Raw genomic sequence first — 23,486 nt, 5'->3', positions numbered from 1 at the left:
AGCCTTCTACAATGCCAAACCCTGAGCCAAACCGTGAGCCTTTTCCAACGCCAAAGCCTGAGCCAAAGCCTGAGCCTTCTCCAACGCCAAACCCTGAGTCAAACCCTGAGCCTTCTCCAACGCCAAACCCTGAGCCATCTCCAAGGCCAAACCCTGAGCCAAACCCTGAGCCTTCTCCAATGCCAAACCCTGAGCCTTCTCCAACGGCAAACCCTGAGTCAAACCCTGAGCCTTCTCCAACGCCAAACCCTGAGCCAAACCCTGAGCCTTCTCCAACGCCAAACCCTGAGCCAAAGCCTGAGCCTTCTCCAACGCCAAACCCTGAGCCTTCTCCAACACCAAAGCCTGAGCCAAACCCTGAGCCTTCTCCAACACCAAACCCTGAGCCTTCTCCAACGCCAAACCCTGAGCCAAAGCCTGAGCCTTCTCCAACGCCAAACCCTGAGCCAAAGGCTGAGCCTTCTCCAACGCCAAACCCTGAGCCAAAGGCTGAGCCTTCTCCAACGCCAAACCCTGAGCCTTCTACAATGCCAAACCCTGAGCCAAACCGTGAGCCTTTTCCAACGCCAAAGCCTGAGCCAAAGCCTGAGCCTTCTCCAACGCCAAACCCTGAGTCAAACCCTGAGCCTTCTCCAACGCCAAACCCTGAGCCATCTCCAAGGCCAAACCCTGAGCCAAACCCTGAGCCTTCTCCAACGCCAAGCCCTGAGCCTTCTCCAACGCCAAACCCTGAGCCAAACCCTGAGCATTGTGCAAGGCCAAAGCCTGAGCCAAAGCCTGAGCCTTCTCCAATGCCAAACCCTGTGCCTTCTCCAACGCCAAACCCTGAGCCAAACCCTGAGCCTTCTCCAAGGGCAAACCCTGAGCCTTCTCCAACGCCAAACCCTGAGCCAAACCCTGAGCCTTCTCCAACGCCAAACCCTGAGGCACACCCTGAGCCTTCTCCATCACCAAACCCTGAGCCTTCTCCAACGCCAAAGCCTGAGCCAAACCCTGAGCCTTCTCCAACGCCAAACCCTGAGCCTTCTCCAACGCCAAACCCTGAGCCAGACCCTGAGCCTTCTCCAACGCCAAACCCTGAGCCTTCTCCAACGCCAAAGCCTGAGCCAAAGCCTGAGCCTTCTCCAACGCCAAACCCTGAGCCTTCTCCAAGGCCAAACCCTGAGCCTTCTCCAACGCCAAAGCCTGAGCCAAAGCCTGAGCCTTCTCCAACGCCAAACCCTGCGCCTACTCCAACTCCAAAGCCTGAGCCAAACCGTGAGCCTTCTCCAACGCCATAACCTGAGCGTTCTCCAACGCCAAAACCTGAGCCAAACCCTGAGCATGCTTCAACGCCAAACCCTGAGCCAAAACCTGAGCATTCTGCAACACCAAAGCCTGAGCCAAACCCTGAGCCTTCTCCAACGCCAAAGCCTGAGCCAAACCCTGAGCCTTCTCCAACGCCAAACCCTGAGCCTTCTCCAACGCCAAACCCTGAGCCAAACCCTGAGCCTTCTCCAACGCCAAACCCTGAGCCTTCTCCAACGCCAAAGCCTGAGCCAAAACTTGAGCCTTCTCCAACGCCAAACCCTGAGCCTTCTCCAACGCCAAAGCCTGAGCCAAACCCTGAGCCTTCTCCAACGCCAAACCCTGAGCCAAACCCTGAGCCTTCTCCAACGCCAAACCCTGAGCCAAAGCCTGAGCCTTCTCCAACGCCAAACCCTGAGCATGCTCCAACGCCAAACCCTGAGCATGCTCCAACGCCAAACCCTGAGCCAAACCCTGAGCCTTCTCCAACGCCAAACCCTGAGCCAAACCCTGAGCCTTCTCCAACGCCAAACCCTGAGCCTTCTCCAACGCCAAAGCCTGAGCCTTCTCCAACGCCAAACCCTGAGCCAAAGCCTGAGCCTTCTCCAACGCCAAACCCTGAGCCAAAGCCTGAGCCTTCTCCAACGCCAAACCCTGAGCCAAACCCTGAGCCTTCTCCAACGCCAAACCCTGAGCCAAAGCCTGAGCCTTCTCCAACGCCAAACCCTGAGCCTTCTCCAACGCCAAACCCTGAGCCAAACCCTGAGCCTTCTCCAAGGCCAAACCCTTAGCCTTCTCCAACGCCAAAGCCTGAGCCAAAGCCTGAGCCTTCTCCAACGCCAAACCCTGAGCCAAAGCCTGAGCCTTCTCCAACGCCAAACCCTGAGCCTTCTCCAACGCCAAAGCCTGAGCCAAAGCCTGAGCCTTCTCCAACGCCAAAGCCTGAGCCTTCTCCAACGCCAAAGCCTGAGCCAAAGCCTGAGCCTTCTCCAACGCCAAACCCTGAGCCTTCTCCAACGCCAAACCCTGAGCCAAAGCCTGAGCCTTCTCCAACGCCAAACCCTGAGCCTTCTCCAAGGCCAAACCCTGAGCCAAAGCCTGAGCCTTCTCCAATGCCAAACCCTGAGCCTTCTCCAACGCCAAAGCCTGAGCCAAAGCCTGAGCCTTCTCCAACGCCAAAGCCTGAGCCTTCTCCAACGCCAAACCCTGAGCCAAAGCCTGAGCCTTCTCCAACGCCAAACCCTGAGCCTTCTCCAACGCCAAACCCTGAGCCAAACGCTGAGCCTTCTCCAACGCCAAACCCTGAGCCTTCTCCAACGCCAAAGCCTGAGCCAAAGCCTGAGCCTTCTCCAACGCCAAACCCTGAGCCTTCTCCAACGCCAAACCCTGAGCCAAAGCCTGAGCCTTCTCCAACGCCAAACCCTGAGCCTTCTCCAAGGCCAAACCCTGAGCCAAACCTGAGCCTTCTCCAACGCCAAATCCTGAGCCTTCTCCAATGGTAAACACTGAGCCAAAGCCTGAGCCTTCTCCAACGCCAAACCCTGAGCCTTCTCCAAGGCCAAAACCTGAGCCAAACCCTGAGCCTTCTCCAACGCCAAACCCTGAGCCTTCTCCAACGCCAAACCCTGAGCCAAAGCCTGAGCCTTCTCCAATGCCAAACCCTGAGCCAAACCCTGAGCCTTCTCAAACGCCATAGCCTGAGTCTTCTCCAACGCCAAACCCTGAGCCTGCTCCAAGGCCAAACCCTGAGCCAAACCCTGAGCCTTCTCCAACGCCAAAGCCTGAGCCAAAGCCTGAGCCTTCTCCAACGCCAAACCCTGAGCCTTCTCCAACGCCAAACCCTGAGCCAAAGCCTGAGCCTTCTCCAACGCCAAACCCTGAGCCTTCTCCAAGGCCAAACCCTGAGCCAAACCTGAGCCTTCTCCAACGCCAAATCCTGAGCCTTCTCCAATGGTAAACACTGAGCCAAAGCCTGAGCCTTCTCCAACGCCAAACCCTGAGCCTTCTCCAAGGCCAAAACCTGAGCCAAACCCTGAGCCTTCTCCAACGCCAAACCCTGAGCCTTCTCCAACGCCAAACCCTGAGCCAAAGCCTGAGCCTTCTCCAATGCCAAACCCTGAGCCAAACCCTGAGCCTTCTCAAACGCCATAGCCTGAGTCTTCTCCAACGCCAAACCCTGAGCGTGCTCCAAGGCCAAACCCTGAGCCAAACCCTGAGCCTTCTCCAATGCCAAAGCCTGAGCCAAACCCTGAGCCTTCTCCAAGGCCAAACCCTGAGCCAAACCCCGAGCCTTCTCCAACGCCAAAGCCTGAGCCAAACACTGAGCCTTCTGCAACGCCAAAGCCTGAGCCTTCTCCAACGCCAAACCCTGAGGCAAAGCCTGAGCCTTCTCCATCACCAAACCCTGAGCCTTCTGCAACGCCAAACCCTGAGGCAAACCCTGAGCCTTCTCCATCACCAAACCCTGAGCCTTCTCCAACGCCAAAGCCTGAGCCAAACCCTGAGCCTTCTCCAACGCCAAACCCTGAGGCTTCTCCAACGCCAAACCCTGAGCAAGACCCTGAGCCTTCTCCAACGCCAAACCCTGAGCCTTCTCCAACGCCAAAGCCTGAGCCAAAGCCTGAGCCTTCTCCAACGCCAAACCCTGAGCCTTCTCCAACGCCAAAGCCTGAGCCAAACCCTGAGCCTTCTCCAACGCCAAACCCTGAGCCTACTCCAACACCAAAGCCTGAGCCAAACCGTGAGCCTTCTCCAACGCCAAACCCTGAGCGTTCTCCAACGCCAAAACCTGAGCCTTCTCCAACGCCAAACCCTGAGCCAAACCCTGAGCCTTCTCCAACGCCAAACCCTGAGCCTTCTCCAACGCCAAAGCCTGAGCCTTCTCCAAGGCCAAACCCTGAGCCAAAGCCTGAGCCTTCTCCAACGCCAAACCCTGAGCCAAACCCTGAGCCTTCTCCAACGCCAAACCCTGAGCCTTCTCCAATGCCAAACCCTGAGCCAAAGCCTGAGCCTTCTCCAACGCCAAACCCTGAGCCTTCTCCAACGCCAAACCCTGAGCCAAACCCTGAGCCTTCTCCAAGGCCAAACCCTTAGCCTTCTCCAACGCCAAAGCCTGAGCCAAAGCCTGAGCCTTCTCCAACGCCAAACCCTGAGCCTTCTCCAACGCCAAACCCTGAGCCAGACCCTGAGCCTTCTCCAACGCCAAACCCTGAGCATTCTCCAATGCCAAACCCTGAGCCAAAGCCTGAGCCTTCTCCAACGCCAAACCCTGAGCCTTCTCCAACGCCAAAGCCTGAGCCAAACCCTGAGCCTTCTCCAATGCCAAACCCTGAGCCTTCTCCAACGCCAAAGCCTGAGCCAAAGCCTGAGCCTTCTCCAACGCCAAACCCTGAGCCTTCTCCAACGCCAAACCCTGAGCCAAAGCCTGAGCCTTCTCCAACGCCAAACCCTGAGCCTTCTCCAACGCCAAAGCCTGAGCCAAAGCCTGAGCCTTCTCCAACGCCAAACCCTGAGCCTTCTCCAACGCCAAAGCCTGAGCCAAAGCCTGAGCCTTCTGCAACGCCAAACCCTGAGCCTTCTCCAACGCCAAACCCTGAGCCAAAGCCTGAGCCTTCTCCAACGCCAAACCCTGAGCCTTCTCCAACGCCAAACCCTGAGCCAAAGCCTGAGCCTTCTCCAATGCCAAACCCTGAGCCTTCTCCAACGCCAAACCCTGAGCCAAACCCTGAGCCTTCTCCAACGCCAAACCCTGAGCCTTCTCCAACGCCAAACCCTGAGCCAAATCCTGAGCCTTCTCCAACGCCAAACCCTGAGCCTTCTCCAACGCCAAACCCTGAGCCAAACCCTGAGCCTTCTCCAACGCCAAACCCTGAGCCAAACCCTGAGCCTTCTCCAACGCCAAATCCTGAGCCTTCTGCAATGGTAAACACTGAGCCAAAGCCTGAGCCTTCTCCAACGCCAAACCCTGAGCCTTCTCCAAGGCCAAACCCTGAGCCAAACCCTGAGCCTTCTCCAACGCCAAAGCCTGAGCCTTCTCCAACGCCAAACCCTGAGCCAAAGCCTGAGCCTTCTCCAATGCCAAACCCTGAGCCAAACCCTGAGCCTTCTCAAACGCCATAGCCTGAGTCTTCTCCAACGCCAAACCCTGAGCCTTCTCCAAGGCCAAACCCTGAGCCAAAGCCTGAGCCTTCTCCAACGCCAAGGGCTGAGCCAAAACCTGAGCCTTCTCCAAGGCCAAACCCTGAGCCTTCTCCAACCCCAAAGCCTGAGCCAAACCCTGAGCCTTCTCCAACGCCAAACCCTGAGTCAAACCCTGAGCCTTCTCCAACGCCAAACCGTGATACAAAGCTTGAGCCTTCTCCAACGCCAAACCCTGAGCCAAACCCTGAGCCTTCTCCAACGCCAAAGCCTCAGCCAAACATTGAGCCTTCTCCAACGCCAAACCCTGAGCCTTCTCCAACGGCAAACCCTGAGCCAAAGCCTGAGCCTTCTCCAACGCCAAACCCTGAGCCTTCTCCAACGCCAAACCCTGAGCCAAAGCCTGAGCCTTCTCCAACGCCAAACCCTGAGCCAAAGCCTGAGCCTTCTCCAACGCCAAACCCTGAGCCTTCTCCAACGGCAAACACTGAGCCAAAGCCTGAGCCTTCTCCAACGCCAAACCCTGAGCCTTCTCCAAGGCCAAACCCTGAGCCAAACCCTGAGCCTTCTCCAACACCAAACCCTGAGCCTTCTCCAAGGCCAAACCCTGAGCCAAACCCTGAGCCTTCTCCAATGCCAAACCCTGAGCCTTCTCCAACGCCAAACCCTGAGCCTTCTCCAACGCCAAACCCTGAGCCAAAGCCTGAGCCTTCTCCAACGCCAAAGCCTGAGCCAAACCCTGAGCCTTCTCAAACGCCATAGCCTGAGCCTTCTCCAACGCCAAACCCTGAGCCTTCTCCAAGGCCAAAGCCTGAGCCAAACCCTGAGCCTTCTCCAACGCCAAAGCCTGAGCCAAACCCTGAGCCTTCTCCAACGCCAAGGGCTGAGCCAAACCCTGAGCCTTCTCCAACGCCAAACCCTGAGCCTTCTCCAACGCCAAGCCCTGAGCCAAACCCTGAGCCTTCTCCAATGCCAAACCCTGAGCCTTCTCCAACGGCAAACCCTGAGTCAAACCCTGAGCCTTCTCCAACGCCAAACCCTGAGCCAAACCCTGAGCCTTCTCCAACGCCAAACCCTGAGCCAAAGCCTGAGCCTTCTCCAACGCCAAACCCTGAGCCTTCTCCATGGCCAAACCCTGAGCCAAACCCTGAGCCTTCTCCAACACCAAACCCTGAGCCTTCTCCAACGCCAAACCCTGAGCCAAAGCCTGAGCCTTCTCCAACGCCAAAGCCTGAGCCAAACCCTGAGCCTTCTCCAACGCCAAACCCTGAGCCAAAGGCTGAGCCTTCTCCAACGCCAAACCCTGAGCCTTCTACAATGCCAAACCCTGAGCCAAACCGTGAGCCTTTTCCAACGCCAAAGCCTGAGCCAAAGCCTGAGCCTTCTCCAACGCCAAACCCTGAGTCAAACCCTGAGCCTTCTCCAACGCCAAACCCTGAGCCATCTCCAAGGCCAAACCCTGAGCCAAACCCTGAGCCTTCTCCAACGCCAAGCCCTGAGCCTTCTCCAACGCCAAACCCTGAGCCAAACCCTGAGCATTGTGCAAGGCCAAAGCCTGAGCCAAAGCCTGAGCCTTCTCCAATGCCAAACCCTGTGCCTTCTCCAACGCCAAACCCTGAGCCAAAGCCTGAGCCTTCTCCAAGGGCAAACCCTGAGCCTTCTCCAACGCCAAACCCTGAGCCAAACCCTGAGCCTTCTCCAACGCCAAACCCTGAGGCAAACCCTGAGCCTTCTCCATCACCAAACCCTGAGCCTTCTCCAACGCCAAAGCCTGAGCCAAACCCTGAGCCTTCTCCAACGCCAAACCCTGAGCCTTCTCCAACGCCAAACCCTGAGCCAGACCCTGAGCCTTCTCCAACGCCAAACCCTGAGCCTTCTCCAACGCCAAAGCCTGAGCCAAAGCCTGAGCCTTCTCCAACGCCAAACCCTGAGCCTTCTCCAAGGCCAAACCCTGAGCCTTCTCCAACGCCAAAGCCTGAGCCAAAGCCTGAGCCTTCTCCAACGCCAAACCCTGCGCCTACTCCAACTCCAAAGCCTGAGCCAAACCGTGAGCCTTCTCCAACGCCATAACCTGAGCGTTCTCCAACGCCAAAACCTGAGCCAAACCCTGAGCATGCTTCAACGCCAAACCCTGAGCCAAAACCTGAGCATTCTGCAACACCAAAGCCTGAGCCAAACCCTGAGCCTTCTCCAACGCCAAAGCCTGAGCCAAACCGTGAGCCTTCTCCAACGCCAAACCCTGAGCCTTCTCCAACGCCAAACCCTGAGCCAAACCCTGAGCCTTCTCCAACGCCAAACCCTGAGCCTTCTCCAACGCCAAAGCCTGAGCCAAAACTTGAGCCTTCTCCAACGCCAAACCCTGAGCCTTCTCCAACGCCAAAGCCTGAACCAAACCCTGAGCCTTCTCCAACGCCAAACCCTGAGCCAAACCCTGAGCCTTCTCCAACGCCAAACCCTGAGCCAAAGCCTGAGCCTTCTCCAACGCCAAACCCTGAGCCTGCTCCAACGCCAAACCCTGAGCATGCTCCAACGCCAAACCCTGAGCCAAACCCTGAGCCTTCTCCAACGCCAAACCCTGAGCCTTCTCCAACGCCAAACCCTGAGCCAAACCCTGAGCCTTCTCCAACGCCAAACCCTGAGCCTTCTCCAACGCCAAAGCCTGAGCCTTCTCCAACGCCAAACCCTGAGCCAAACCCTGAGCCTTCTCCAACGCCAAACCCTGAGCCAAAGCCTGAGCCTTCTCCAACGCCAAACCCTGAGCCAAACCCTGAGCCTTCTCCAACGCCAAACCCTGAGCCAAAGCCTGAGCCTTCTCCAACGCCAAACCCTGAGCCTTCTCCAACGCCAAACCCTGAGCCAAACCCTGAGCCTTCTCCAAGGCCAAACCCTTAGCCTTCTCCAACGCCAAAGCCTGAGCCAAAGCCTGAGCCTTCTCCAACGCCAAACCCTGAGCCAAAGCCTGAGCCTTCTCCAACGCCAAACCCTGAGCCTTCTCCAAGGCCAAACCCTGAGCCAAACCCTGAGCCTTCTCCAACGCCAAACCCTGAGCCTTCTCCAACGCCAAAGCCTGAGCCAAAGCCTGAGCCTTCTCCAACGCCAAACCCTGAGCCTTCTCCAACGCCAAACCCTGAGCCAAAGCCTGAGCCTTCTCCAACGCCAAACCCTGAGCCTTCTCCAAGGCCAAACCCTGAGCCAAAGCCTGAGCCTTCTCCAACGCCAAACCCTGAGCCTTCTCCAACGCCAAAGCCTGAGCCAAAGCCTGAGCCTTCTCCAACGCCAAAGCCTGAGCCTTCTCCAACGCCAAACCCTGAGCCAAAGCCTGAGCCTTCTCCAACGCCAAACCCTGAGCCTTCTCCAACGCCAAACCCTGAGCCAAACGCTGAGCCTTCTCCAACGCCAAACCCTGAGCCTTCTCCAACGCCAAACCCTGAGCCAAAGCCTGAGCCTTCTCCAAAGCCAAAGCCTGAGCCTTCTCCAACGCCAAACCCTGAGCCAAACCCTGAGCCTTCTACAACGCCAAACCCTCAGCCAAACCCTGAGCATTCTCCAACGCCAAACCGTGAGCCTTCTCCAATGCCAAACCCTGAGCCAAAGCCTGAGCCTTCTCCAACGCCAAACCCTGAGCCTTCTCCAACGCCAAACCCTGAGCCAAACCCTGAGCCTTCTCCAACGCCAAATCCTGAGCCTTCTCCAATGGTAAACACTGAGCCAAACCCTGAGCCTTCTCCAACGCCAAACCCTGAGCCTTCTCCAAGGCCAAACCCTGAGCCAAACCCTGAGCCTTCTCCAACGCCAAACCCTGAGCCTTCTCCAACGCCAAACCCTGAGCCAAAGCCTGAGCCTTCTCCAATGCCAAACCCTGAGCCAAACCCTGAGCCTTCTCAAACGCCATAGCCTGAGCCTTCTCCAACGCCAAACCCTGAGCCTTCTCCAAGGCCAAAACCTGAGCCAAACCCTGAGCCTTCTCCAACGCCAAGGGCTGAGCCAAACCCTGAGCCTTCCCCAACGCCAGACCCTGAGCCTTCTCCAACGCCAAAGCCTGAGCCAAACCCTGAGCCTTCTCCATTGCCAAACCCTGAGTCAAACCCTGAGCCTTCTCCAACGCCAAACCCTGATACAAAGCTTGAGCCTTCTCCAAGGCCAAACCGTGAGCCAAAGCCTGAGCCTTCTCCAACGCCAAAGCCTGAGCCAAACCCTGAGCCTTCTCCAACGCCAAACCCTGAGCCAAACCCTGAGCCTTCTCCAACGCCAAAGCCTGAGCCTTCTCCAACGGCAAACCCTGAGCCAAACCCTGAGCCTTCTCCAACGCCAAAGCCTGAGCCTTCTCCAACGCCAAAGCCTGAGCCAAAGCCTGAGCCTTCTCCAACGCCAAACCCTGAGCCAAAGCCTGAGCCTTCTCCAACGCCAAACCCTGAGCCAAACCCTGAGCCTTCTCCAACGCCAAACCGTGAGCCAAAGCCTGAGCCTTCTCCAACGCCAAAGCCTGAGCCTTCTCCAACGCCAAACCCTGAGCCAAACCGTGAGCCTTTTCCAACGCCAAACCCTGAGCATGCTCCAACGCCAAACCCTGAGCCTTCTCCAACGCCAAACCCTGAGCCTTCTCCAACGCCAAACCCTGAGCCTTCTCCAACGCCAAACCCTGAGTCAAACCCTGAGCCTTCTCCAACGCCAAACCCTGAGCCATCTCCAAGGCCAAGCCCTGAGCCAAACCCTGAGCCTTCTCCAACGCCAAGCCCTGAGCCTTCTCCAACGCCAAACCCTGAGCCAAACCCTGAGCATTGTGCAACGCCAAATCCTGAATCAAACTCTGAGCCTTCTCCAATGCCAAACCCTGTGCCTTCTCCAACGCCAAACCCTGAGCCAAACCCTGAGCCTTCTCCAACGCCAAACCCTGAGCCTTCTCCAACGCCAAAGCCTGAGCCAAACCCTGAGCCTTCTCCAACGGCAAACCCTTAGTCAAAGCCTGAGCCTTCTCCAACGCCAAAGCCTGAGCCTTCTCCAAGGCCAAATCCTGAGCCAAGCCCTGAGCCTTCTCCAACGCCAAACCCTGAGCCTTCTCCAAGGCCAAACCCTGAGCCAAAGCCTGAGCCTTCTCCAAGGCCAAACCCTGAGCCTTCTCCAACGCCAAACCCTGAGCCAAACCCTGAACATGCTCCAATGCCAAACCGTGAGCCAAACCCTGAGCCTTCTCCAACGCCAAACCCTGATCCAAAGCTTGAACCTTCCCAATGCCAAAGCCTGAGCCAAACCCTGAGCCTTCTCCAACGCCAAAGCCTGAGCCAAAGCCTGAGCCTTCTCCAACGCCAAACCCTGAGCCTTCTCCAACGCCAAAGCCTGAGCCAAACCCTGAGCCTTCTCCAACGCCAAAGCCTGAGCCAAAGCCTGAGCCTTCTCCAACGCCAAACCCTGAGCCTTCTCGAATGCCAAACCCTGAGCCAAAGCCTGAGCCTTCTCCAACGCCAAACCCTGATCCATAGCTTGAGCCTTCTCCAAGGCCAAAGCCTGAGCCAAACCCTGAGCCTTCTCCATCGCAAAACCCTGAGCCAAAGGCTGAGCCGTCTGCAACGCCAAACCCTGAGCCAAAGCCTGAGCCTTCTCCAACGCCAAACCCTGAGCCTTCTCCAACGCCAAAGCCTGAGCCAAAGCCTGAGCATGCTCCAACGCCAATCCCTGATCTTCTCCAACGCCAAAGCCTGAGCCAAACCCTGAGCCTTCTCCAACGCCAAACCCTGAGCCTTCTCCAACGCCAAACCCTGATCCATAGCTTGAGCCTTCTCCGAGGCCAAAGCCTGAGCCAAACCCTGAGCCTTCTCCATCGCAAAACCCTGAGCCAAAGGCTGAGCCTTCTCCAACGCCAAAGCCTGAGCCAAAGCCTGAGCCTTCTCCAACGCCAAACCCTGAGCCTTCTCCAACGCCAAAGCCTAAGCCAAACCCTGAGCCTTCTCCAACACCAAACCCTGAGCCTTCTCCAACGCCAAAGCCTGAGCCAAACCCTGAGCCTTCTCCAACGCCAAACCCTGAGCCTTCTCCAACGCCAAAGCCTGAGCCAACGGCTGAGCCGTCTCCAACGTCAAACCCTGAGCCTTCTCCAACGCCAAACCCTGAGCCAAACCCTGAGCCTTCTCCAAGGCCAAACCCTAAGCCTTCTCCAACGCCAAACCCTGAGCCAAAGCCTGAGCCTTCTCCAACGCCAAACCCTGAGCCTTCTCCAACGCCAAACCCTGAGCCAAAGCCTGAGCCTTCTCCAACGCCAAACCCTGATCCATAGCTTGAGCCTTCTCCAAGGCCAAAGCCTGAGCCAAACCCTGAGCCTTCTCCAACGCCAAACCCTGAGCTAAAGGCTGAGCCTTCTCCAACGCCAAAGCCTGAGCCAAACCCGGAGCCTTCTCCAACGCCAAACCCTGAGCCAAACCCTGAGCCTTCTCCAACGCCAAAGCCTGAGCCAAACCCTGAGCCTTCTCCAACGCCAAAGCCTGAGCCTTCTCCAACGCCAAAGCCTGAGCCAAAGCCTGAGCCTTCTCCAACGCCAAACCCTGAGCCAAACCCTGAGCCTTCTCCAATGCCAAAGCCTGAGCCAAAGCCTGAGCCTTCTGCAACGCCAAAGCCTGAGCCTTCTCCAACGCCAAACCCTGAGCCAAACCCTGAGCCTTCTCCAACGCCAAACCCTGAGCCTTCTCCAACGCCAAACCCTGAGCCAAAGCCTGAGCCTTCTCCAACGCCAAACCCTGAGCCTTCTCCAATGCCAAACCCTGAGCCAAACCCTGAGCCTTCTCCAACGCCAAACCCTGATCCATAGCTTGAGCCTTCTCCAAGGCCAAAGCCTGAGCCAAACCCTGAGCCTTCTCCATCGCAAAACCCTGAGCCAAAGGCTGAGACTTCTGCAACGCCAAATCCTGAGCCAAAGCCTGAGCCTTCTCAAACGCCATAGCCTGAGCCTTCTCCAACGCCAAACCCTGAGCCTTCTCCAACGCCAAAGCCTGAGCCAAAGCCTGAGCCTTCTCCAACGCCAAACCCTGAGCCTTCTCCAACGCCAAACCCTGAGCCAAACCCTGAGCCTTCTCCAACGCCAAACCCTGAGCCAAACCCTGAGCCTTCTCCAACGCCAAACCCTGATCCATAGCTTGAGCCTTCTCCAACGCCAAAGCCTGAGCCAAACCCTGAGCCTTCTCCATCGCAAAACCCTGAGCCAAAGGCTGAGACTTCTGCAACGCCAAATCCTGAGCCAAACCCTGAGCCTTCTCAAACGCCATAGCCTGAGCCTTCTCCAACGCCAAACCCTGAGCCTTCTCCAAGGCCAAAGCCTGAGCCAAACGCTGAGCCTTCTCCAACGCCAAACGCTGAGCCAAACCCTGACCCTTCTCCAACGCCAAGGGCTGAGCCAAAACCTGAGCCTTCTCCAACGCCAAACCCTGAGCCTTCTCCAACGCCAAAGCCTGAGCCAACGGCTGAGCCTTCTCCAACGCCAAAGCCTGAGCCTTCTCCAACGCCAAACCCTGAGCCAAAGCCTGAGCCTTCTCCAAGGCCAAACCCTAAGCCTTCTCCAACGCCAAACCCTGAGCCAAAGCCTGAGCCTTCTCCAACGCCAAAGCCTGAGCCTTCTCCAACGCCAAACCCTGAGCCAAAGCCTGAGCCTTCTCCAAACCCAAACCCTGATCCATAGCTTGAGCCTTCTCCAAGGCCAAAGCCTGAGCCAAACCCTGAGCCTTCTCCAACGCCAAACCCTGAGCTAAAGGCTGAGCCTTCTCCAACGCCAAAGCCTGAGCCAAACCCGGAGCCTTCTCCAATGCCAAACCCTGAGCCAAACCCTGAGCCTTCTCCAACGCCAAAGCCTGAGCCAAACCCTGAGCCTTCTCCAACGCCAAAGCCTGAGCCTTCTCCAACGCCAAAGCCTGAGCCAAAGCCTGAGCCTTCTCCAACGCCAAACCCTGAGCCAAACCCTGAGCCTTCTCCAATGCCAAAGCCTGAGCCAAAGCCTGAGCCTTCTCCAACGCCAAAGCCTGAGCCTTCTCCAACGCCAAACCCTGAGCCAAAGCCTGAGCCTTCTCCAACGCCAAACCCTGAGCCTTCTCCAACGCCAAACCCTGAGCCAAAGCCTGAGCCTTCTCCAACGCCAAACCCTGAGCCTTCTCCAATGCCAAACCCTGAGCCAAACCCTGAGCCTTCTCCAACGCCAAACCCTGATCCATAGCTTGAGCCTTCTCCAAGGCCAAAGCCTGAGCCAAACCCTGAGCCTTCTCCATCGCAAAACCCTGAGCCAAAGGCTGAGACTTCTGCAACGCCAAATCCTGAGCCAAAGCCTGAGCCTTCTCCAACGCCAAACCCTGAGCCTTCTCCAATGCCAAAGCCTGAGCCAAAGCCTGAGCCTTCTCCAACGCCAAACCCTGAGCCTTCTCCAATGCCAAAGCCTGAGCCAAACCCTGAGCATGCTCCAACGCCAAACCCTGAGCCTTCTCCAACGCCAAATCCTGAGCCTTCTGCAATGGTAAACACTGAGCCAAAGCCTGAGCCTTCTCCAACGCCAAACCCTGAGCCTTCTCCAAGGCCAAACCCTGAGCCAAACCCTGAGCCTTCTCCAACGCCAAAGCCTGAGCCTTCTCCAACGCCAAACCCTGAGCCAAAGCCTGAGCCTTCTCCAATGCCAAACCCTGAGCCAAACCCTGAGCCTTCTCAAACGCCATAGCCTGAGCCTTCTCCAACGCCAAACCCTGAGCCTTCTCCAAGGCCAAACCCTGAGCCAAAGCCTGAGCCTTCTCCAACGCCAAGGGCTGAGCCAAAACCTGAGCCTTCTCCAACGCCAAACCCTGAGCCTTCTCCAACCCCAAAGCCTGAGCCAAACCCTGAGCCTTCTCCAACGCCAAACCCTGAGTCAAACCCTGAGCCTTCTCCAACGCCAAACCGTGATACAAAGCTTGAGCCTTCTCCAACGCCAAACCCTGAGCCAAACCCTGAGCCTTCTCCAACGCCAAAGCCTCAGCCAAACATTGAGCCTTCTCCAACGCCAAACCCTGAGCCTTCTCCAACGGCAAACCCTGAGCCAAAGCCTGAGCCTTCTCCAACGCCAAACCCTGAGCCTTCTCCAACGCCAAACCCTGAGCCAAACCCTGAGCCTTCTCCAACGCCAAACCCTGAGCCAAAGCCTGAGCCTTCTCCAACGCCAAACCCTGAGCCTTCTCCAACGGCAAACACTGAGCCAAAGCCTGAGCCTTCTCCAACGCCAAAGCCTGAGCCTTCTCCAAGGCCAAACCCTGAGCCAAACCCTGAGCCTTCTCCAACACCAAACCCTGAGCCTTCTCCAAGGCCAAACCCTGAGCCAAACCCTGAGCCTTCTCCAAGGCCAAACCCTGAGCCTTCTCCCACGCCAAACCCTGAGCCTTCTCCAACGCCAAACCCTGAGCCTTCTCCAACGCCAAACCCTGAGCCAAACCCTGAGCCTTCTCCAACGCCAAAGCCTGAGCCAAAGCCTGAGCCTTCTCCAATGCCAAACCCTGAGCCTTCTCCAACGCCAAAGCCTGAGCCAAAGCCTGAGCATTCTTCAAGGCCAAACCCTGAGCCTTCTCCAATGCCAAACCCTGAGCCAAAGCCTGAGCCTTCTCCAAGGCCAAACCCTGAGCCTTCTCCAACGCCAAACCCTGAGCCAAAGCCTGAGCCTTCTCCAACGCCATACCCTGAGCCTACGCCAACGCCATACCCTGAGCCTTCTCCAACGCCAAACCCTGAGCCAAACCCTGAGCCTTCTCCAACGCCAAACCCTGAGCCAAACCCTGAGCCTTCTCCAACGCCAAACCCTGAGCCAAACCCTGAGCCTTCTCCAACGCCAAACCCTGAGCCTTCTCCAACGCCAAAGCCTGAGCCAAACCCTGAGCCTTCTCGAACGCCAAACCCTGAGCCTTCTCCAACGCCAAACCCTGAGCCACACCCTGAGCCTTCTCCAACGCCAAACCCTGAGCCAAACCCTGAGCCTTCTCCAACGCCAAACCCTGAGCCAAAGCCTGAGCATTCTTCAAGGCCAAACCCTAAGCCTTCTCCAACGCCAAACCCTGAGCCAAAGGCTGAGCCTTCTCCAAGGCCAAACCCTGAGCCTTCTCCAACGCCAAACCCTGAGCCAAAGCCTGAGCCTTCTCCAACGCCAAACCCTGAGCCTACTCCAACGCCAAAGCCTGAGCCTTCTCCAACGCCAAAGCCTGAGCCAAACCCTGAGCCTTCTCCAACACCAAACCCTGAGCCTTCTCCAACGCCAAACCCTGATCCAGACCCTGAGCCTTCTCCAACGCCAAACCCTGAGCCAAACCCTGAGCCTTCTCCAACACCAAACCCTGAGCCTTCTCCAACGCCAAACCCTGAGCCAAACCCTGAGCCTTCTCCAACGCCAAAGCCTGAGCCAAAGCCTGAGCCTTCTCCAACGCCAAAGCCTGAGCCTTCTCCAACGCCAAACCCTGAGCCAAACCCTGAGCCCTCTCCAACGCCAAACCCTGACCCTTCTCCAACGCCAAACCCTGAGCCAAAGCCTGAGCCTTCTCCAACGCCAAAGCCTGAGCCTTCTCCAACGCCAAACCCTGAGCCAAACGCTGAGCCTTCTCCAACGCCAAACTCTGAGCCTTCTCCAACGCCAAACCCTGACCCAAACCCTGAGCCTTCTCCAACGCCAAACCCTGAGCCAAACCCTGAGCCTTCTCCAACGCCAAACCCTGAGCCAAAGCCTGAGCCTTCTCCAACGCCAAACCCTGAGCCTTCTCCAACGCCAAACCCTGAGCCAAACCCTGAGCCTTCTCCAACGCCAAACCCTGAGCCTTCTCCAACGCCAAACCCTGAGCCAAACCCTAAGCATGCTCCAATGCCAAACCGTGAGCCAAACCCTGAGCCGTCTCCAACTCCAAAGCCTGATCCAAAGCTTGAACCTTCCCATTGCCAAACCCTGAGCCAAACCCTGAGCCTTCTCCAACGCCAAACCCTGAGCCAAACCCTGAGCCTTCTCCAACGCCAAAGCCTGAGCCAAAGCCTGAGCCTTCTCCAACGCCAAAGCCTGAGCCAAAGCCTGAGCCTTCTCCAACGCCAAAGCCTGAGCCTTCTCCAACGCCAAACCCTGAGCCAAACCCTGAGCCCTCTCCAACGCCAAACCCTGACCCTTCTCCAACGCCAAACCCTGAGCCAAATCCTGAGCCTTCTCCAACGCCAAAGCCTGAGCCTTCTCCAACGCCAAACCCTGAGCCAAACGCTGAGCCTTCTCCAACGCCAAACTCTGAGCCTTCTCCAACGCCAAACCCTGACCCAAACCCTGAGCCTTCTCCAACGCCAAACCCTGAGCCAAACCCTGAGCCTTCTCCAACGCCAAACCCTGAGCCAAAGCCTGAGCCTTCTCCAACGCCAAACCCTGAGCCTTCTCCAACGCCAAACCCTGAGCCAAACCCTGAGCCTTCTCCAACGCCAAACCCTGAGCCAACGCCTGAGCCGTCACCAATGCCAAACCCTGAGCCTTCTCCAACACCAAACCCTGACCCAAAGCCTGAGCCTTCTCCAAGGCCAAACCCTGAGCCTTCTCCAATGCCAAACCCTGAGCCAAACCCTGAGCCTTCTCCAACGCCAAACCCTGAGCCTTCTCCAATGCCAAGCCCTGAGCCAAAGCCTGAGCCTTCTCCAATGCCAAACCCTGAGCCTTCTCCAACGCCAAACCCTGAGCCTTCTCCAACGCCAAACCCTGAGCCAAAGCCTGAGCCTTCTCCAACGCCAAACCCTGAGCCTACTCGAACGCCAAACCCTGAGCCTTCTCCAACGCCAAACCCTGAGCCAAACCCTGAGCCTTCTCCAATGCCAAACCCTGAGCCAAACCCTGAGCCTTCTCCAAGGCCAAAGCCTGAGCCAAAGCCTGAGCCTTCTCCAACGCCAAACCCTGAGCCTTCTCCAACGCCAAAGCCTGAGCCAAACCCTGAGCCTTCTCCAACGCCAAACCCTGAGCCTTCTCCAACGCCAAACCCTGAGCCAAACCCTGAGCCTTCTCGAATGCCAAACCCTGAGCCAAAGCCTGAGCCTTCTCCAATGCCAAACCCTGAGCCTTCTCCAACGCCAAAGCCTGAGCCAAAGCCTGAGCATTCTTCAAGGCCAAACCCTGAGCCTTCTCCAACGCCAAACCCTGAGCCAAAGCCTGAGCCTTCTCCAAGGCCAAACCCTGAGCCTTCTCCAACGCCAAACCCTGAGCCTACTCCAACGCCAAAGCCTGAGCCTTCTCCAACGCCAAACCCTGAGCCTTCTCCAACGCCAAACCCTGAGCCAGACCCTGAGCCTTCTCCAACACCAAACCCTGAGCCTTCTCCAACGCCAAACCCTGAGCCAAAGCCTGAGCCTTCGCAAACGCCAAAGCCTGAGCCAAAGCCTGAGCCTTCTCCAACACCAAACCCTGAGCCTTCTCCAACGCCAAACCCTGAGCCAAACCCTGAGCCTTCTCCAACGCCAAAGCCTGAGCCAAAGCCTGAGCCAAACCCTGAGCCTTCGCAAACGCCAAACCCTGAGCCAAAGCCTGAGCCTTCTCCAACGCCAAACCCTGAGCCTTCTCCAACGCCAAACCCTGAGCCAAACCCTGAGCCTTCTCCAACGCCAAACACTGAGCCAAATCCTGAGCCGTCACCAATGCCAAACCCTGAGCCTTCTCCAACGCCAAACCCTGAGCCTTCTCCAACGCCAAACCCTGAGCCAAACCCTGAGCCTTCTCCAACGCCAAACCCTGAGCCAAAGCCTGAGCCTTCTCCAATGCCAAACCCTGAGCCTTCTCCAACGCCAAAGCCTGAGCCAAAGCCTGAGCCTTCTCCAAGGCCAAACCCTGAGCCTTCTCCAACGCCAAACCCTGAGCCAAAGCCTGAGCATTCTTCAAGGCCAAACCCTGAGCCTTCTCCAACGCCAAAGCCTGAGCCAAAGCCTGAGCCTTCTCCAAGGCCAAACCCTGAGCCTTCTCCAACGCCAAACCCTGAGCCAAAGCCTGAGCCTTCTCCAACGCCAAACCCTGAGCCAAACCCTGAGCCAAACCCTGAGCCTTCTCCAACGCCAAACCCTGAGCCAAACCCTGAGCCTTCTCCAATGCCAAACCCTGAGCCAAACCCTGAGCCTTCTCCAACGCCAAACCCTGAGCCAAACCCTGAGCCTTCTCCAACGCCAAACCCTGAGCCTTCTCCAACGCCAAAGCCTGAGCCAAAGCCTGAGCATTCTTCAAGGCCAAACCCTGAGCCTTCTCCAACGCCAAACCCTGAGCCAAAGCCTGAGACTTCTCCAAGGCCAAACCCTGAGCCTTCTCCAACGCCAAACCCTGAGCCAAAGCCTGAGCCTTCTCCAACGCCAAACCCTGAGCCTACTCCAACGCCAAAGCCTGAGCCTTCTCCAACGCCAAAGCCTGAGCCAAACCCTGAGCCTTCTCCAAGGCCAAACCCTGAGCCTTCTCCAACGCCAAACCCTGAGCCAAACCCTGAGCCTTCTCCAACGCCAAACCCTGAGCCAAAGCCTGAGCCTTCTCCAACGCCAAACCCTGAGCCTTCTCCAACGCCAAACCCTGAGCCAAACCCTGAGCATGCTCCAACGCCAAACCCTGAGCCAAATCCTGAGCCGTCACCAATGCCAAACCCTGAGCCTTCTCCAACGCCAAAGCCTGAGCCAAAGCCTGAGCCTTCTTCAAGGCCAAACCCTGAGCCTTCTCCAACGCCAAACCCTGAGCCAAACCCTGAGCCTTCTCCAATGCCAAACCCTGAGCCTTCTCCAACGCCAAAGCCTGAGCCAAACCCTGAGCCTTCTCCAACGCCAAACCCTGAGCCTTCTCCAACGCCAAAGCCTGAGCCAAACCCTGAGCCTTCTCCAACGCCAAAGCCTGAGCCAAAGCCTGAGCCTTCTCCAATGCCAAACCCTGAGCCTTCTCCAACGCCAAAGCCTGAGCCAAAGCCTGAGCCTTCTTCAAGGCCAAACCCTGAGCCTTCTCCAACGCCAAACCCTGAGCCAAAGCCTGAGCCTTCTCCAAGGCCAAACCCTGAGCCTTCTCCAACGCCAAACCCTGAGCCAAACCCTGAGCCTTCTCCAACGCCAAACCCTGAGCCTACTCCAACGCCAAAGCCTGAGCCTTCTCCAACGCCAAACCCTGAGCCAAAGCCTGAGCCTTCTCCAACACCAAACCCTGAGCCTTCTCCAACGCCAAACCCTGAGCCAAAGCCTGGGCGTTCGCAAACGCCAAAGCCTGAGCCAAAGCCTGAGCCTTCTCCAACACCAAACCCTGAGCCTTCTCCAACGCCAAACCCTGAGCCAAACCCTGAGCCTTCTCCAACGCCAAAGCCTGAGCCAAAGCCTGAGCCAAACCCTGAGCCTTCGCAAACGCCAAACCCTGAACCAAAGCCTGAGCCTTCTCCAACGCCAAACCCTGAGCCTTCTCCAACGCCAAACCCTGAGCCAAACCCTGAGCCTTCTCCAACGCCAAACCCTGAGCCAAATCCTGAGCCGTCACCAATGCCAAACCCTGAGCCTTCTCCAACGCCAAACCCTGAGCCTTCTCCAACGCCAAAGCCTGAGCCAAAGCCTGAGCCTTCTCCAACGCCAAACCCTGAGCCTTCTCCAACGCCAAAGCCTGAGCCAAAGCCTGAGCCTTCTCCAAGGCCAAACCCTGAGCCTTCTCCAACGCCAAACCCTGAGCCAAAGCCTGAGCATTCTTCAAGGCCAAACCCTGAGCCTTCTCCAACGCCAAACCCTGAGCCAAAGCCTGAGCCTTCTCCAAGGCCAAACCCTGAGCCTTCTCCAACGCCAAACCCTGAGCCAAAGCCTGAGCCTTCTCCAACGCCAAACCCTGAGCCTACTCCAACGCCAAAGCCTGAGCCTTCTCCAACGCCAAAGCCTGAGCCAAACCCTGAGCCAAACCCTGAGCCTTCTCCAACGCCAAACCCTGAGCCAAACCCTGAGCCTTCTCCAATGCCAAACCCTGAGCCAAACCCTGAGCCTTCTCCAACGCCAAACCCTGAGCCAAAGCCTGAGCCTTCTCCAACGCCAAACCCTGAGCCTTCTCCAACGCCAAAGCCTGAGCCAAAGCCTGAGCATTCTTCAAGGCCAAACCCTGAGCCTTCTCCAACGCCAAACCCTGAGCCAAAGCCTGAGCCTTCTCCAAGGCCAAACCCTGAGCCTTCTCCAACGCCAAACCCTGAGCCAAAGCCTGAGCCTTCTCCAACGCCAAACCCTGAGCCTACTCCAACGCCAAAGCCTGAGCCTTCTCCAACGCCAAAGCCTGAGCCAAACCCTGAGCGTTCTCCAAGGCCAAACCCTGAGCCTTCTCCAACGCCAAACCCTGAGCCGAAACCCTGAGCCTTCTCCAACGCCAAACCCTGAGCCAAACCCTGAGCCTTCTCCAAGGCCAAACCCTGAGCCTTCTCCAACGCCAAACCCTGAGCCAAAGCCTGAGCCTTCTCCAACGCCAAACCCTGAGCCAACGCCTGAGCCGTCACCAATGCCAAACCCTGAGCCTTCTCCAACGCCAAAGCCTGAGCCAAAGCCTGAGCCTTCTCCAACGCCAAAGCCTGAGCCTTCTCAAACGCCAAACCCTGAGCCAGACCCTGAGCCTTCTCCAACGCCAAACCCTGAGCCTTCTCCAACGCCAAACCGTGAGCCAAAGCCTGAGCCTTCTCCAACGCAAAACCCTGAGCCTTCTCCAACGCCAAAGCCTGAGCCAAACCCTGAGCCTTCTCCAACGCCAAACCCTGAGCCTTCTCCAACGCCAAAGCCTGAGCCAAAGCCTGAGCCTTCTCCAACGCCAAACCCTGAGCCAAACCCTGAGCCCACTCCAACGCCAAACCGTGAGCCTTCTCCAATGCCAAACCCTGAGCCAAACCCTGAGCCTTCTCCAACGCCAAACCCTGAGCCTTCTCCAACGCCAAACCCTGAGCCTTCTCCAACGCCAAAGCCTGAGCCAAAGCCTGAGCCTTCTCCAACGCCAAAGCCTGAGCCAAACCCTGAGCCTTCTCCAACGCCAAACCCTGAGCCTTCTCCAACGCCAAACCCTGAGCCAAACCCTGAGCCTTCTCCAACGCCAAACCCTGAGCCTTCTCCAACGCCAAACCCTGAGCCAAAGCCTGAGCCTTCTCCAACGCCAAAGCCTGAGCCAAAGCCTGAGCCTTCTTCAAGGCCAAACCCTGAGCCTTCTCCAACGCCAAACCCTGAGCCAAACCCTGAGCCTTCTCCAACGCCAAACCCTGAGCCTTCTCCAACGCCAAACCCTGAGCCAAACCCTGAGCCCACTCCAACGCCAAACCGTGAGCCTTCTCCAATGCCAAACCCTGAGCCAAACCCTGAGCCTGCTCCAAGGCCAAACCCTGAGCCTTCTCCAACGCCAAACCCTGAGCCTTCTCCAACGCCAAACCCTGAGGCAAAGCCTGAGCCTTCTCCAACGCCAAAGCCTCAGCCAAACCCTGAGCCTTCTCCAACGCCAAACCCTGAGCCAAACCCTGAGCCTTCTCCAACGCCAAAGCCTCAGCCAAACCCTGAGCCTTCTCCAACGCAAACCCTGAGCCTTCTCCAACGCCAAACCCTGAGCCAAACCCTGAGCCTTCTCCAACGCCAAACCCTGAGCCTTCTCCAACGCCAAACCCTGAGCCAAAGCCTGAGCCTTCTCCAACGCCAAATCCTGAGCCTTTTCCAACGGTAAACACTGAGCCAAAGCCTGAGCCTTCTCCAACGCCAAACCCTGAGCCTTCTCCAAGGCCAAACCCTGAGCCAAACCCTGAGCCTTCTCCAACGCCAAACCCTGAGCCTTCTCCAACGCCAAACCCTGAGCCAAAGCCTGAGCCTTCTCCAATGCCAAACCCTGAGCCAAACCCTGAGCCTTCTCAAACGCCATAGCCTGAGCCTTCTCCAACGCCAAACCCTGAGCCTTCTCCAAGGCCAAAGCCTGAGCCAAACCCTGAGCCTTCTCCAACGCCAAGGGCTGAGCCAAACCCTGAGCCTTCTCCAAGGCCAAACCCTGAGCCTTCTCCAACGCCAAACCCTGAGCCAAACCCTGAGCCTTCTCCAACGCCAAAGCCTGAGCCAAACCCTGAGCCTTCTCCAATGCCAAACCCTGAGTCAAACCCTGAGCATTCTCCAACGCCATACCCTGATACAAAACTTGAGCCTTCTCCAACGCCAAACCCTGAGCCAAACCCTGAGCATGCTCCAACGCCAAAGCCTCAGCCAAACCCTGAGCCTTCTCCAACGCCAAACCCTGAGCCTTCTCCAGTGCCAAACCCTGAGCGAAAGCCTGAGCCTTCTCCAACACCAAACCCTGAGCCTTCTCCAACGCCAAACCCTGAGCGAAACCCTGAGCCTTCTCCAACGCCAAACCCTGAGCCAAAGCCTGAGCATTCCCCAACGCCAAACCCTGAGCCAAACCCTGAGCCCACTCCAACGCCAAACCGTGAGCCTTCTCCAATGCCAAACCCTGAGCCAAACCCTGAGCCTTCTCCAACGCCAAACCCTGAGCCTTCTCCAACGCCAAACCCTGAGCCAAACCCTGAGCCTTCTCCAAGGCCAAACCCTTAGCCTTCTCCAAGGCCAAAGCCTGAGCCAAAGCCTGAGCCTTCTCCAACGCCAAACCCTGAGCCTTCTCCAACGCCAAACCCTGAGCCAAACCCTGAGCCTTCTCCAAGGCCAAACCCTTAGCCTTCTCCAACGCCAAAGCCTGAGCCAAAGCCTGAGCCTTCTCCAACGCCAAACCCTGAGCCTTCTCCAACGCCAAACCCTGAGCCAGACCCTGAGCCTTCTCCAATGCCAAAGCCTGAGCCTTCTCCAACGCCAAAGCCTGAGCCAAACCCTGAGCCTTCTCCAACGCCAAACCCTGAGCCTTCTCCAACGCCAAAGCCTGAGCCAAAGCCTGAGCCTTCTCCAAGGCCAAACCCTGAGCCAAACCCTGAGCCCACTCCAACGCCAAACCGTGAGCCTTCTCCAATGCCAAACCCTGAGCCAAAGCCTGAGCCTTCTCCAAGGCCAAGCCCTGAGCCTTCACCAACGCCAAACCCTGAGCCTTCTCCAACGCCAAACCCTGAGCCAAAGCCTGAGCCTTCTCCAACGCCAAACCCTGAGCCTTC

The 23,486-nt window shown here is 57.4% G+C and overlaps 1 pseudogene; it reads left to right on the top strand.

The window, feature by feature from the left end:
• Positions 1–20,451, top strand: part of LOC135330669 (cell surface glycoprotein 1-like) — a 28,400-nt pseudogene extending 7,949 nt beyond the window's left edge.
• Positions 20,452–23,486: the final 3,035 nt, after the last annotated feature.

This window comes from Dromaius novaehollandiae, chromosome 1 (assembly GCF_036370855.1).
Source record: "Dromaius novaehollandiae isolate bDroNov1 chromosome 1, bDroNov1.hap1, whole genome shotgun sequence".
Taxonomy (NCBI): domain Eukaryota; kingdom Metazoa; phylum Chordata; class Aves; order Casuariiformes; family Dromaiidae; genus Dromaius; species Dromaius novaehollandiae.
Note: the sequence above shows the minus strand (reverse complement) of the source record. Positions and strands in the feature narration are given on the sequence as shown.